The following is a 15,447-nucleotide window of genomic DNA, read 5'->3' on the forward strand; positions in this document are numbered from 1 at the left end:
CACATGTATGTGCAAGCGATATGTAAACTTCATCTAATATCTCCATAGTTACAATAGTTTGTGGGAGGGGAAAAAATGAACAAAGAACGCATGAGTATCATGACTTTATTCTATGAATCTAAATAGGATGCCTAAATAATGACAATGTGGGATTTGCTGCTATTGAATTTTTCCTATCTCATGTTGTGGTACAGAGTCAAGGCTATTGTGGGCCCCTCCAGACCCCTCCAGGTGGGTTTTGTTTTCTGCAATTGTATTATGCAACATGTCATTGGTGCAATAATAGTGTATTAGTGGTGAATATATACTGGACCATCCACATGTTATTCCACTATATTAGTTCTGCAATGTCACTGCATCATGGCGATCTGGAGGGGCATTCTTGCACTATAGCAGTACAGAAGCGGGATAGCACCCCCCCTCTCCCAGAATATTTGTAATATAAAAAGTTACAGGGTTTCAGCAGGAAACTATGTGTCATGTACTGTTTGAAAATAAACAACTTTTGCAGCTGCAAACAATATTGAAGGTGCCCTAACACGATCATGAGCACAAATCTTTCCCTCTGTGCTTTCAGATGAAAATCCTCTCTGGGTTTTCTCTCAAGGTTTACTAGTTTCAGCAGTCCAATTTGGAAAAGAAGAAGAAGAAGAGGGGAAACCATTTTGTTTTTGCTATATTTAAACCATTACAAGGCAGAAATCCTTGCCGATCTGCATCAGTTCTCCCAAAGTTCTCCCAGGAGATGCTGATCTACCCTTTGACTGCTCCTGCTTTAAACAATGTGCAGGTAGATGGCGCTGAAATGTCTGATGGTGGTAAGTGTTGTGATAGTAGGCAAAAGGACAAAGCTGGTGCCAAAGTTTGCTGTATGTCTTTGCTAATAGTTCCTCCACTTGGTAACTAGTGCTGGGCAGTATCTGGTTTTCAACATCGTCATCTATCACCAGCTAAACATTGTGGTATACTGATATATTGCAATGTCTGAAATAAGGATGGAGCTATGTAGAAGCATTGTCTGGCTTCATGGTTTTTCTTGCACTGTGATTCTTGCTGGCAGCTGCTCTTGTGATTTGCTGCCCCCTGCAAGAGGCAGGGGAGAGCTAAGCTGGCAGAGTTAACAGGGGTTGCAGGAATCGAGAGAAGCATTGGTTGACTTCACGGTTCTTTCCACATTGTGATTTTTGCACAGCACACACATTGTTGTTGTTGTTTAGTCGTTTAGTCGTGTCCGACTCTTCGTGACCCCATGGACCAGAGCACGCCAGGCACTTCTGTCTTCCACTGCCTCCCGCAGTTTAGTCAGACTCATGTTTGTAGCTTCGAATACACTATCCAACCATCTCGTCCTCTGTCGTCCCCTTCTCCTTGTGCCCTCCATCTTTCCCAACATCAGGGTCTTTTCCAGGGAGTCTTCTCTTCTCATGAGGTGGCCAAAGTATTGGAGCCTCAGCTTCAGGATCTGTCCTTCCAGTGAGCACTCAGGGCTGATTTCCTTAAGAATGGATAGGTTTGATCTTCTTGCAGTCCATGGGACTCTCAAGAGTCTCCTCCAGCACCATAATTCAAAAGCATCAATTCTTCGACGATCAGCCTTCTTTATGGTCCAGCTCTCACTTCCATACATCACTACTGGGAAAACCATAGCTTTTACTATACGGACCTTTGTTGGCAAGGTGATGTCTCTACTTTTTAAGATGCTGTCTAGGTTGGTCATTGCTTTCCTCCCAAGAAGCAGACGTCTCTTAATTTCGTGGCTGCTGTCACCATCTGCAGTGATCATGGAACCCAAGAAAGTAAAATCTCTCACTGCCTCCATTTCTTCTCCTTCTATTTGCCAGGAGGTGATGGGACCAGTGGCCATGATCTTCGTTTTTTTGATGTTGAGCTTCAGACCATATTTTGCGCTCTCCTCTTTTACCCTCAATAAAAGGTTCTTTAATTCCTCCTCACTTTCTGCCATCAAGGTTGTGTCATCTGCATATCTGAGGTTGCTGATATTTCTTCCAGCAATCTTAATTCCGGCTAGGGATTCATCCAGCCCAGCCTTTCGCATGATGAATTCTGCATATAAGTTAAATAACCAGGGAGACAATATACAGCCTTGTCGTACTCCTTTCCCAATTTTGAACCAATCAGTTGTTCCATATCCAGTTCTAACTGTAGCTTCTTGTCCCACATAGAGATTTCTCAGGAGACAGATGAGGTGATCAGGCACTCCCATTTCTTTAAGAACTTGCCATAGTTTGCTGTGGTCGACACAGTCAAAGGCTTTTGCATAGTCAATGAAGCAGAAGTAGATGTCTTTCTGGAACTCTCTGGCTTTCTCCATAATCCAGCGCATGTTTGCAATTTGGTCTCTGGTTCCTCTGCCTCTTCTAAATCCAGCTTGCACTTCTGGGAGTTCTCGGTCCACATACTGCTTGAGCCTTCCTTGTAGAATTTTAAGCATAACCTTGCTAGCGTGTGAAATGAGTGCAATTGTGCGGTAGTTGGAGCATTCTTTAGCACTGCCCTTCTTTGGGATTGGGATGTAGACTGATCTTCTCCAATCCTCTGGCCACTGCTGAGTTTTCCAAACTTGCTGGCATATTGAGTGTAGCACCTTAACAGCATCATCTTTTAAAATTTTAAATAGTTCAGCTGGAATACCATCACTTCCACTGGCCTTGTTATTTGCAGTGCTTTCTAAGGCCCATTTGACTTCACTCTCCAGGATGTCTGGCTCAAGGTCAGCAACCCCACTACCTGGGGTGTACGAAGCATCCATTTCTTTCTGGTATAATTCCTCTGTGTATTCTTGCCACCTCTTCTTGATGTCTTCTGCTTCTGTTAGGTCCTTACCACTTTTGTCCTTTATTATGGCAATCTTTGAACGAAATGTTCCTTTCATATCTCCAATTTTCTTGAACAGATCTCTGGTTCTTCCCATTCTGTTGTTTTCCTCTATTTCTTTGCATTGCTCGTTTAAGAAGGCCTTCTTGTCTCTCCTTGCTATTTTTTGGAAATCTGCATTCAATTTCCTGTATCTTTCTCTATCTCCCTCGCATTTTGCTTGCCTTCTCTCCCCCGCTATTTGTAAGGCCTCATTGGACAGCCACTTTGCTTTCTTGCATTTCCTTTTCATTGGGATGGTTTTCGTTGCTGCCTCCTGTATAATGTTGCGAGCCTCCATCCATAGTTCTTCAGGCACTCTGTCTAGCAAATCTAAATCCTTAAACCTGTTCCTCACTTCCACTGTGTATTCATAAGGGATTTGATTTAGATTGTATCTTACCGGCCCAGTGGTTTTTCCTACTTTCTTCAGTTTAAGCTTGAATTTTGCTATAAGAAGCTGATGATCCGAGCCACAGTCAGCTCCAGGTCTTGTTTTTGCTGACTGTATTGAGCTTCTCCATCTTTGGCTGCAGAGAATATAATCAATCTGATTTCGATGCTGCCCATCTGGTGATGTCCATGTGTAGAGTCATCTCTTGTGTTGTTGGAAAAGCGTGTTTGTGATGACCAGCTTGTTCTCTTGACAGAACTCTATTAGCCTTTGCCCTGCTTCATTTTGCTCTCCAAGGCCAAACTTGCCCGTTGTTCCTTTTATCTCTTGATTCCCTACTTTAGCATTCCAATCCCCTATAATGAGAAGTACATCCTTCTTTGGTGTCGCTTCTATAAGGTGTTGTAAGTCTTCATAGAATTGGTCAATTTCAGTTTCTTCAGCACTAGTAGTTGGTGCATAAACTTGGATTACTGTTATGTTAAAAGGTCTGCCTTGGATTCGTATCGAGATCATTCTATCATTTTTGAGATTGCATCCCAGTACAGCTTTCGCCACTCTTTTGTTGACTATGAGGGCCACTCCATTTCTTTTACGGGTTTCTTGCCCACAGTAGTAGATATGATGGTCTTCCGAACTGAATTCGCCCATTCCTGTCCATTTTAGTTCACTGATGCCCAGGATGTCAATATTTATTCTTGCCATCTCATTTTTGACCACATCCAACTTACCCAGGTTCATGGTTCTTACATTCCAGGTTCCTATGCAATATTTTTCTTTACAGCATTGGACTTTCCTTTCGCTTCCAGGCATATCCGCAACTGAACGTCCTTTCGGCTTTAGCCCAGCCGCTTCATCAGCTCTGGATCTACTTGTACTTGTCCTCCGCTCTTCCCCAGTAGCATGTTGGACGCCTTCCGACCTGAGGGGCTCATCTTCCAGCGTCATAACTTTTATATGCCTGTTGTCTTTGTCCATGGAGTTTTCTTGGCAGGGATACTGGAGTGGCTTGCCGGTTCCTCCTCCAGGTGGATCACGTTTGGTCAAAACTCTCCACTATGACCTGTTCATCTTGGATGCCCTGCTCGGCATAGTTCATAGCTTCTCTGAGTTCTTCAAGCCCCTTCGCCACGGCAAGGCAGTGATCCATGAAGGGGCAGCACACACATACACGTCATAATTCGCAATATATTGCCAGGTCAAAAATTATGAAACCAATATCACGATATGGACTTCAAACCGGTTTTGGACAATATATTGATATATCGCCCAGCTCCATTGGTCACCTTCTTCTACTTCAAGCTGGGAGTTATTTCAGGCTTGGGATGAAGGACAGGGCTACCTGCATAATAGCCATTCTCCTTTGAGAGTCCTTGATAAACTTTCCAGGATTTGCTGTAAAGTCATTTACAATGCATTGGAAAACCTTTTAGCTTACAGATGCAGTTGGCCTTAATTTTAGGCCATAAGTCATACTCTGGGCAATAGCTAGAAGTGTGACGGTGTGTGTAACAATCAATGGGCTCATCACATGAGGTGTTTTCATTTGCTCATCTGATAATTTCACAGTGGTGTTCTGACATTAATTTGTGTTAGACCAGTCAGCACTCAGGTTAATGGCGGACTGAATTATTGACGCCTTTGCAGAACATTTCTAGTGAATCCCTCAAATTGGCCTAAGTGGGCAAGATGTCAGTTATAAAGCCAATGGATTTGGATTTGAGGGAAACAGTGATAGCTTATTGTGGGACCATATGCACCCATAAAACAAGGTTAGAAGTGTGTGGGTAAATATCAAGTGAGGTAATTTGATGGCTGGAAAAAAGGCAAACAAAACTAAAGTCACATAATTATATTTTCTCTGCTTAAGAAAACTGAAGTCTGGAAAACAAGCAAGCAAAGGATTCACTGAGGTTTTTTTTAGCAGTTCAGTAAATTCTAGGGCCCAATTACATCCCACTGGGAGATAAATAGTCCTAATCTGGTATGTGTTCAGAATTTGAACATGAAAGCTGGACTACACTGAATGAATGAATGAATGAATAATAAACATAATAATAAAATTTTCTAATTACCCTGTGGTCTTTGTGCCACAGTCTCCCCAGCAAAATGATAATAATAAAAACAATGAGTAAGTGTTACGGTATGCCAAGCAATGTAAAATGCCTGAGGTGTTTCCTAAGAGTTAATTACTTCCGTGTTTTAAGGATTAAGGAAAGGAATCGACCTGCATTGTGCCCAGATGTAAATGGTTAATGGGATTTAAATTCTTCTTTCTGCTTTGAGGCTGAGGCAGCCAGCAAGAGATCCCCCAACCGGTCTGGCCTCAGAGGAATGCTAATCAGAGTTCTAGCACCAGAAGGCTACAGAAACCAAGTGCTAATTAGTTTCAGATAAGAATGTTCTGCAATTCCTTGGAGGTGATTTAGGTTTGACTTGCATTTTCTCCTATATATTTACTGGGTGTTATTGTGATGAGTCATGAAAACTCTTGATTGAAAGTTTATTAATAAGTTTTCCTGATTACTTAATGGGAGACAGATGTCATTATTGCGCACATTTTGCTGAAGTAATGTGACTGAACCGGAGCACAGCCCAATAACTTAATTACTTCAAGGCCAGTCCCAATACATCCTTCTGTGTGGAAAGTGGTACTATTCTATTGTTATATTGGTGACTGCAAGTTCTTTTTGTGTTGTGTTCTAATTGTTATAACCTGCCCTGGAACTTAGGGTGAAGGGCAGGTAAAAAATAATACCACTACTTTCCAGAGGTATTAATATGGCAGCAAATTTTGAAGACACCAGTTAAGTAGTTTGCCTTGTTTCCTTCCATATCCCACTAGTAGCATTACATTGCGCTTGCTTGAACGTTAAGGAGCGCATATATATGCAAGACTTCTAGATGGCCGGCTTAATACGAGAGAATTCTCAATAACAGTCCTATGCTTATAATTAGATCAAAGAGACCAGCATTTCCTATATAGGAGTTTAACTCTGCCTTTGCCTTGGTCTTACAAAGGCTGCCTTTTTCCTGTGATGCATCACACAAGATGCTGAACAAACCTCATTAGTTACTGTTGGATATATGCAGGCTTTGAAGCTGACACACCAGCACTGCACAGAGAGTTCAAAAAGAACTCCGTCTCCCCCTCACTTACCTGGCAATAGTGATGGGAGGCATGGAGGTCCTTCTTGCCCCTCCCTCCCTCCCTCCCTCTGACAACTTAGTCTGCTACGGTACTGTTGTAGGGGCCACTACCCAGGATTCCTGCTTGTAATGCTGCATAAGCCATGTTTCAAATACCAGGTAGGGGAGAGAGGAGGAGGCAGTAGTAACGGAGAGCAGAGCTGCCACAGCAGCCAGGTAATGGCATTTGGGAGGAAGGCTGGTTAGGAGGATGGATTTGGACGCCATTACAATTCAGAAATATGTAATCAGGGCTGTAGTAGGCTCCACATTGGGATCAGAATTTTGCGGCCTTGGGGGCCAGCTCATTTGATAAACTTATTCGGAACTGACTGAAGAGTAGAGAGTGTGGAAATAGACTGCTTTTCACTAGTTTGAACCTGACACTCCCACTTCTAAATCCACACTATAGCTGCAGCTGATGAGAGGTTCTAATTATTTAATATATTGCGCTGGAATTCATCTTTGCAATCAGCATTCATTTTGGTTCTATTTCTAGATTTTTTTATTTTTAGAGATTTTTTTTAGTGTAATTCAGTGGTCTTTGAAACGGAGCAAAAAGTGCATTTCTGATGCAGGGCATCAGTTTTTGTATGTGCTACTCTTCATCAAATGAAGATTGACAAGCAATAATGGCTCCATTATATGTTTTCCATAGCATTTATCATCCTATAAATCCATGGCCTAGAACTGCCCTGATTTCTATTTTGTGTGTGTGTGTGTGTGTGTGTGTGTGTGAGAGAGAGAGAGAGAGAGAGAGAGAGAGAGAGAGAACATAGACTGTGTGTAAGTGTGAATGAGGAGTCCTGCCATCTTGGGTGTAGAATAGGCTTGTACAACTTGAAACCACCAGTGTACCCTACCCTAACAGCTGTGTATGGTAGCCCAATGAATCTCTTGTGTTTGCCTCATGGCTGGAATGTCAGTGCCTGGGTGAAGGGGCTTGACCGGCAACCAACAGGCCACAATGGATATGTGCCTAGTAGGGGGTCATCCAGCTCGACAGGTTTCCAGTTGTGCAGGTCTGTCATTCAGTTTGCAGGTACTATAGTTCATGAAGCAGGATAAAAAGTTAAGGGGAACAGTGGGTGGGGGGATAAGAATGAGAAGTAAAAAGAAAGGAGAAGAGAGGTTAGTAAAGGAAATGTAGAGAAAGGATGGGAAAAGCACAAGAGAGAAACTTTATCTACATTCCTTAGGCCAAACATCATCCACTTCTCTGCTGGTTGTATATAATGCGTGAAGACATATTTGCCCATTTATGCCACACCAATTTGCTGTCTTAGGCTATAGGAGATACTGTGGATTCTCAAGATGACAATTGGTGTCCTGTAAATCGCTGGAAATGTGATGTTTCATCATGTTGGCATGTTGTGTAGTTGAGTGTCATGCAGCATAACGTGCAAAAGCTTTACAGTCCCTTTGGACAACAAATGCATCTCCTTCTGCCAAAGCAATCAAAACCATTAATGCCTACACTCTCCTTATTTTGCTCTACCAGCATCATTTTGCTTCTGTCAGTTGCTTGTTAGACTGGACAGGAGATGAATTTCCTGGACTAGCCAACAAGGAAAAGGCTATAAATGGTAAATGCTAGAGGCATTTGAAAGAAAATAGCAGGCTGCCTGAACACAGAGCCCCTCCAGATGTTCTTTTTATTGGACATTCATGATGATTTGTGCTTATGATGGTATCACAATGGTTATACATGAACCCATTTTCAATACTGTTTGCACCGGCAAAAGCTTCAGGCCATAATGATTTTTTTTCCAGTCAGCGTATGACCCTTAGCTTCTTGCTGAAATCCTGTACCCTTTTATACTACAAATATTCCAGTTTATTTATTTTGGTCCTGCTTTTGTTGTATTACAGCACAAGAGGGCTCCTCCAGTCAGCAATAATGCAACAGTGTTCGGGAAGCGTTGCAGAACAACTCATAAAATGGAATGATGTGTGGATGGTCCAGTATAAATTCACCACTAATGCCCTATTATTGTGTCAATAACGTGCTACAGAATACACCTGCCAAAAAAAAGCCCACCAGTCTGGAGGGGCCCACAATCTCAGGGAACGTGTGGCGCTTTTTTTGAGTCTACCCAAGTAATATAAGCTATGTCGTCTTCCACCCCGCTTCTCAGAGTTCCTGAGCTATTACTACTACCAGCTGGAATCAGTAAAACTCTTTGTTTTGCCCCACAAAATGTAAGAGGAAAGGGTTGGGTGGTGTAATTGGGCCAGGATCATCTGTTAGTCTGTAATCCTATGCATGCATATTTGCAAGTAACCTTCACTGAACACGGTGGGAGTCGATGTCAGGGACTGGCAGGAGCCCAATGAGAGAGGGGAAGTGTGGGCAGAGGAAGAGGAGAAAGGTCTGGGGGAAGGGGCCGGTGATTAGTGGGGGTTCTGTACCACCACTGAGGAGAAATCTTCCTCCATCACCAAGGTCTTCCCCGGAGCCAGCAGTATTTGTGAGGCAGTTTCTGGCTAAGGAAGAAGGAGGGGAGTGAGAGCCAGAGAACTGGTCAGCAGGGGCAAGGTGGAAAGGAGCAGGCATTTGAGGGAAGAGTTTCAAGGAAGCCTTGAACCTGCTACCAAAACCCAATGAGTGGGAGCTGGCCTGATCTCAGAGGGCAGAGAATTTCAAACAGGGTTAGTTTTGAGGCCTAGTGTAGAAGCACCATGTGCATCTGGAACTGCAAGTGGAGGAGGAAGTACATCATATGGGTTAAAATGCCACTTTCCCATCCTATAACATGCACCAAACACTGTTTGCATCCTTTACTATTCATCGTTTTACCACCCTATTGTCTCCCAAACCGATTTTTCTATTACTCCAGCAATGCCAACCTAACTTCTCTATAGTCTCTTAACTTTCCAGTGCCAAGTTTTCCATTCTTCTTGAAAATCTCCCATATTCTTGTTTTTATATTTCTTTTTTCTCACCACACACGAATGGTAAAAATAGTTCCGGCGCTTGCTTAAAAGACCTTTTCGTTTCTTCTGTGATTTCTAACAATACTGTCCTCCTCTCCTTTCTAATAATAATATTAGAAGCCATTCTGAAACAGGAACACACATTTCTGGGCTGTTTTAGAAGGTCCAGTTACTAGCTAAGTTTACATGGGGACAGTTAGATTGCAGCTGTCAGCAAAAGCTATAAGGTGCGTTAATGTCACCTTTCAGACCATAGCACTGCCCAAAGGCATGCTCTTTTTATTTCACCTAGGAGCCTGCTGATAAGACTGAGATCAGAAACCTTCCACAATGGCTGCATTTTGCTTGGCACAGCTATGTTTAAGAAATGAGAAGGTAATGCGCTTTCATGTTGAGATAATTCTATAGAGGCTGTGCCATAATTCACAAGTAGCAGCAGGAACCCATTCCATAATCCCAGTTGGAATCAAGAGGCTGGCATTTCAATCAACCCATCAAAAGGAGAGAAAAAACAAAGGCAAGGCAGTGGCTTTATATATGCCTTTTTAGGAAAAGGCACATAAAAGATACGAACAGCAGTTTCTTATCTCCCAGTTGAGGTTCCATTTTGCATTCCAAAAGTTGATCCAAGCAAGTGCTGTATTGGTAATTGGATTTTGTAAATTAACCCTCCTGTATTCTGGACTTGGATGCGGGTGGCGCTGTGGTCTAAACCATTGAGCCTAGGGCTTGCCAATCAGAAGGTCAGCGGTTTGAATCCCCGCGATGGGGTGAACTCCCATTGCTTGGTCCCAGCTCCTGCCAACCTAGCAGTTTGAAAGCACGTCAAAGTGCAAGTAGATAAATGGGTACCACTCCGGCGGGAAGGTAAATGGCATTTCCGTGCGCTGCTCTGGTTCGCCAGAAGCAGCTTTGTCATGCTGGCCAAATGACCTGGAAAAACTGTCTGCTCCCTCGGTGAGATGAGCGCTGCAACCCCAGAGTCGTTCACGATTGGACTTAACTGTCAGGGGTCCTTTACCTTTTTATTCTGGACTTTGGTGCAACAAGAAGTTATTGCACACTGTGCAAAGGGCCATGCCTCAATGCAGTATAGGATAGTACAGGAAATCTTGTATCTGTATGGGAGTTGCACAGCTGCTTATCTCCATGGGGCTCTGTAAATACCGTAATTCCCAAGTACGTTTTAAAGATGGAATGACAAAGATGGGGAAAGAACACAGTTGGCAGCATTAAAAAGAAGACTGTACTTTTCATTGTCCTTGGTAGGGCAGGTAGGGCGAAGGGGGGGGGGAGGGAGACAACTGCCAAAAAATAATAAATAATAAAGGCTTGATCATGCTGGCCCTGATACAGTTTTACATGGTAATTTGTACTTCATTTCAATCTGCTAACTGCACAAAAAGTCCAAAGATCTGTCAGTTGTTTTGTGATATTTCTAATTCAGATTCTTCCTGCATATGTCTGGAAACTGTATATGACTTTTTTCCCCAATATGCATTTCTCCTAATTAGCTCAAGTGCACCTTGATATACCTACCAGATGAGTGTTGGAAATAGAAAATCAAATAGCAGAGAATATATCTCTGTTAGCTCCCAGAGCTCTCTCTCTCTCTCTAATGGAGGAAGCTGCCCTGGATCCAACCCTATATTTTGTAGCTGTCATTATCAAAATAATTAGATGACTAGAAAGCTATTAGTTTGATCATGTAGCACATAATTATTAAGCATCGTGGTGGAGAAACAGAAAACAGGGAGAAACTTCCATTCAGATTTAAGGGTGTTAGGTTAGCTTACCGCCCAGTTATGTTTCACTCTGATTGTTCTTGCCAACCACACAGCCGGGATTTATCTTTTCTCCTCAGTCTATCCTTTCTTTCAGACCAATTCAGCAGTGAGGTATTTTTGACATCATAGCCACTTCCACGGTGTCATAAATTATGAAGTCACTACCTCCAGATTGTTCGAGGGAGGGTCAAAGGGGAGGAAATAATTGATTCAGACTATCATAGACTTCTTCTCATTGAAAAACAAATAACCAGATGTATTTGGAAAACCTAATTGCACATGGAATCAGGAAAAAGACACATGAACTTGGGTTTCATGTGGGTTGCAACTTCAACGATTTGAAAGAAGTAATAATTTATTGTTAAGAACATAAGAACAGCACTCCCGTGTTGGACCAAAGTCCCATCTAGCCCAATAGCCAGTTTCCACAGGGGCCAACCAAATTCCTATGGGAAACCCACAATCAGAACATGCGAGCAACAGCACTCTTCCAACATCTGAGTCTTGACAACTAGCATATAGAGGTGTACTACCTCCAACAATGGCGGTTCAACATAGGCATCATGGCTTGTAGTCAAAGGTAGTCTTATCCTCCATGAATTTGTTTACCCTTTTAAAGCCAACTGAGCTGGTGACCATCACTCATTATCCAACTGCCACTCTAAATGCAGGGATAATAACACTTGATATGGGATGGTGGAGATCCAAACTCTGCCAGCCTCATTCCAATGTCTGGGTAGCCCCAACCTGGCTCTGAGCTGCTCCTGGTGTCTCACAGCCAAAGATGTACGTGGAGAGGTCTAGCTGAATTGTACCTCCTCCTGGCCATTTGGCTTCGGGTACGTGAGGGGTTTTTGATACTTGGGTCTAGAGAAAACACTCTCACTCTCAAAGGGATGTTTTGGGGTTCTCTGAGGCCATCACATGATTCCTGATGCTCCTTCAAACAAATTAGCTTAGCTTGGAATGCAGTTGGGGCTTTTAATCTAGGGGATGCCTTGTCTAGCAGAAGAAGAGGCGTGGCCATTTCCTCCCATTTCCCTATTCCTCTTCAGCCCCCAGCATTGTTCTCCCCAAAGTTGGCTCATGAGGGTTGCCACGGGGGTGGGGGTGGAGGGGGGGGGGCTCCAGAACAGGGTGGAAGGTGGTACGTGGGGCCGTAGGCAGAAGAGTGAATTGGCAAAAATGGTCTCTCACCCTCTTCTGTTTGTGGTGGTGTTCCTGAATCAAAAGCCCTTCTCTGAGCTCAGGCTCAATTCCACCCAAGTTTCAGAAGGAGTACATGAAATTAGCATGATTCATTATGCTATTGCCTTTCTGTTTTCCTGCTCATTATATTCACCATCATGCTTTATATTAGGCATCATGCTTACTGGGTCAGTTACTCTCTCAGCCTAACAACCTACAAGTGGTTTTAAGAAGAAATCTGTTGCATAGCATCCTGACTCTAAATAAAATAATTTAGGGTTGATCTGATATGTTTTTCCTCCATAGCAAAGTCCTTTGAAAAAAAGAATTATGCCCAAATCCAAAATTAATTTGGATTTATTGTGGTAAAATCATTACTAGCCCCACACCCCATCTCACACCCAGTATTTTCATCTGCCCCCCCCCCCCGCAACATACTTTTTTAAATGGCGGAAGAATGAAGAATGTTATATAAGAATCTGACCTTCATTTGCCAGCCTTTCGGTACAAAAACTGTTGTTTTTTTAAAAAAATGTTGCAGTCATAGAGAACAAGACATGATTTTCCCTACTTCACCTGTGAATTGCAAAATGCCTGTTAGGTTTCTTTGTTTTCTTCAGAGTAGGATTAAAAATGTGACTCACTCTCTGTTCTTCAAAGTGCTCCAGGGGGGAATGCTTACTTGACTGGCATTGTTATTTTTTCACTAGGCCTTTCTGGTGAAATTTGCCTTTTAGCAGCATCCACTCATTGTTATTATTTGAAGGGAAGCGTTCTAGTAGTAGGGCTATACTTTTCAGAGAATTGAATGGATGTTTTGTCCCCGTTTAATAATAATGCTGTTGTCTGACTGCTGCCCCTTTTTGGTTGCTAATGAGTTTTCCTTAGTACCAATGATGATTTTACCTTGTTTTTCACCCTGCGTTTAATTATACTACTGAATGCATGGTGGAAAAGAATGAATCTGTTTTGCATTTCCTGAGAGACTGTTTGAGACCTGCACATTTCCCTTCTTTTTCTAAGTGAGTCAGGCATCTTGCTTCTTTACTTCTCTGACAGCTTTCTTCTTTTATTTTATTTTTAAACCTTTAAAAATATATCTCTCTTTTCTAGGAATCATGTTTTCCAAGAGGATTTCCATGGAAAATCTGTCAGCCTATTAAATTTTTGCCAGTTCCATCTTCATTGTCATTCCATCAATAATGTCAATGACGTGATTCAGATGTGCACATTTTGCTTGCAGTTGCACTGAGCCATGGATTTGGTACTCTTACTGCTGGATAAACAAGAATGCAGATTCTTGTAGAATATAAATTTCTAGTATAGAATACTAGAAAATAGAGGGATGTTCAAAGCAGCTGTTTTTCACAGGCCACACTCTTCCTATGCCGGTGAGCTTCAATATGGGCACAATGCAACCAAGGTTTAGTTTCTTAAATTCCATGAGTTCAATGGGATAGACTTAAACATATTCTCTCCTCTGAAATATTGGAGTATTAAAAGGGTGAAACCTTGGCTTTATCATCACTACTGTGTTAACATTTAGATTATATTGCTTGCTGTGGTCATCCATGGCTGAGTCTGATTTTACAGTACATTTTCTAACTCATTTCAAAATATCTGAAGAACATACAGTTCCCTGTTGCTGATTAGATTTGTTTGATTTTGTTGTTCTAAAAGTTTTTATGCCTTAATTTATTGTTAATCACCTTGATTAGAAAGATGATAAAAACATTTTAAATTACTTTTTAAAAGAAATGTGGTATTGAAATGGTAAGAATGAGATAACTTACCTTCCAGGAGTCCCAGAAAAAAACAGGACATCCTGTTTGTTTTTACACAAGATCTTGGTTGCCATTTTGGGTGTGACGCTCTCATGTTGTGCTCTCGCCCCAAAAAAGTGCATTAGGAGGGGGCAAGACTCACCCAGGAGCGTGTTCCAAAAGATGCGTGTCCTGGTTTTGTGTTGGACAAATGTTGGGTGGTATGAGATAATCTTGCACAAAACCAAGATAATCCAAGAATGGCCTCTCTCCACACAGGAATGAAGGATCAATTTAGGATCCAAACAGTTATGTTTGGGGCTTGTCACTCTTCAGTTTTGTGTCCCAGTGTATTGTAACAAAATTGAGTGATAAAAATGCATTTCAGCATTTTGATATATTTTTTTTTACAACATTGGAAGAATCCATTAGCATTATTAATTCCTGTACATATTTCCCCCCATGCATCCATCTCTGAAATATTTTCCAATATGATCTATTATTTCTGCTATCCCATTGCTCTTTCCACCAAACAAAACAAGTGCATTTCAAAATTGCATTTCTTTTTCTCCAAAACAATAATTTTCATTTTCAATTTCAATTTTCATGCTTTTTAATGTTTGTGTTAAATTCATCCTCTTGTACCTTTTACTACATGATGTTTGCTAATAAGATTCTCTGGGAATCTTGCCAACTTTCTTTTTAATCCTTCACTTATCCCCTAATCTCAAAACTCTCCAAGGAAATTTCTCCTCGTGTGAGCAACAGGTATCTTGGCTGGGATAAATGGGGAAGCTACTTAGTTCTCATTATCATCAGTTCTGTAAATCAACAGGTGGACAGCTGACCACCTTCCTTTCCTGAGGAAGTATTGTCCACAAATTTTGGCTCAGATTATTAAACAAATAGCCATTATTTTTGGCCACTACTGAATCTCCCCATCGTTCAGTTGACTGGTGTCAGGGAACTGTCATCGGAAGAACCGGTGGTGCAGGGGCTCCCAGAGGTTGAGAGAGACTTATCAGCGGAGGAGGGAACCAGCAGGGGGAGAGAAAGAGCTCCAAGGGAAAGTGAGTCGGAAGGATGGGTCAGAGACAATTCCAGCGAGAACAGCGGGGAGGTTTCAGGACCTCCTATAGGGACACCCACTCCTCGCCGGAAACTGTCACGCAGAGAGTCCAGAAGACGTGTTTCCGTTAAGGAGCTTTTATGCTGGAAGAAATTCCGTAAACGCCCACTGTCGGATTCTGCCAGCGACTGACGGAGCCATGCTTATGGAGCTCCGTTACAGACAGTGGTTTGTGGACTTAGCCAA

The 15,447-nt window shown here is 42.3% G+C and overlaps 1 protein-coding gene and 1 long non-coding RNA gene across 3 annotated transcripts in view; one reads left to right on the plus strand and one right to left on the minus strand.

Annotated features, from left to right (window-relative positions):
- The window catches only part of EIF4G2 (eukaryotic translation initiation factor 4 gamma 2), a 46,866-nt gene extending 35,583 nt beyond the window's left edge, over nucleotides 1-11,283 (minus strand). The window contains exon 1 of the mRNA XM_083598546.1: nucleotides 11,191-11,283. The gene's annotated coding sequence lies outside the window, so the exon portion shown is untranslated. The remainder of the gene's footprint in view (nucleotides 1-11,190) is intronic.
- Nucleotides 1-15,447, plus strand: part of LOC310756493 — a 100,843-nt gene that overhangs the window by 15,705 nt on the left and 69,691 nt on the right. The window lies entirely within an intron of this gene.

Source organism: Podarcis filfolensis, assembly GCF_964270895.1.
Source record: "Podarcis filfolensis genome assembly, chromosome: 1".
In the NCBI taxonomy this organism is placed as follows: domain Eukaryota; kingdom Metazoa; phylum Chordata; class Lepidosauria; order Squamata; family Lacertidae; genus Podarcis; species Podarcis filfolensis.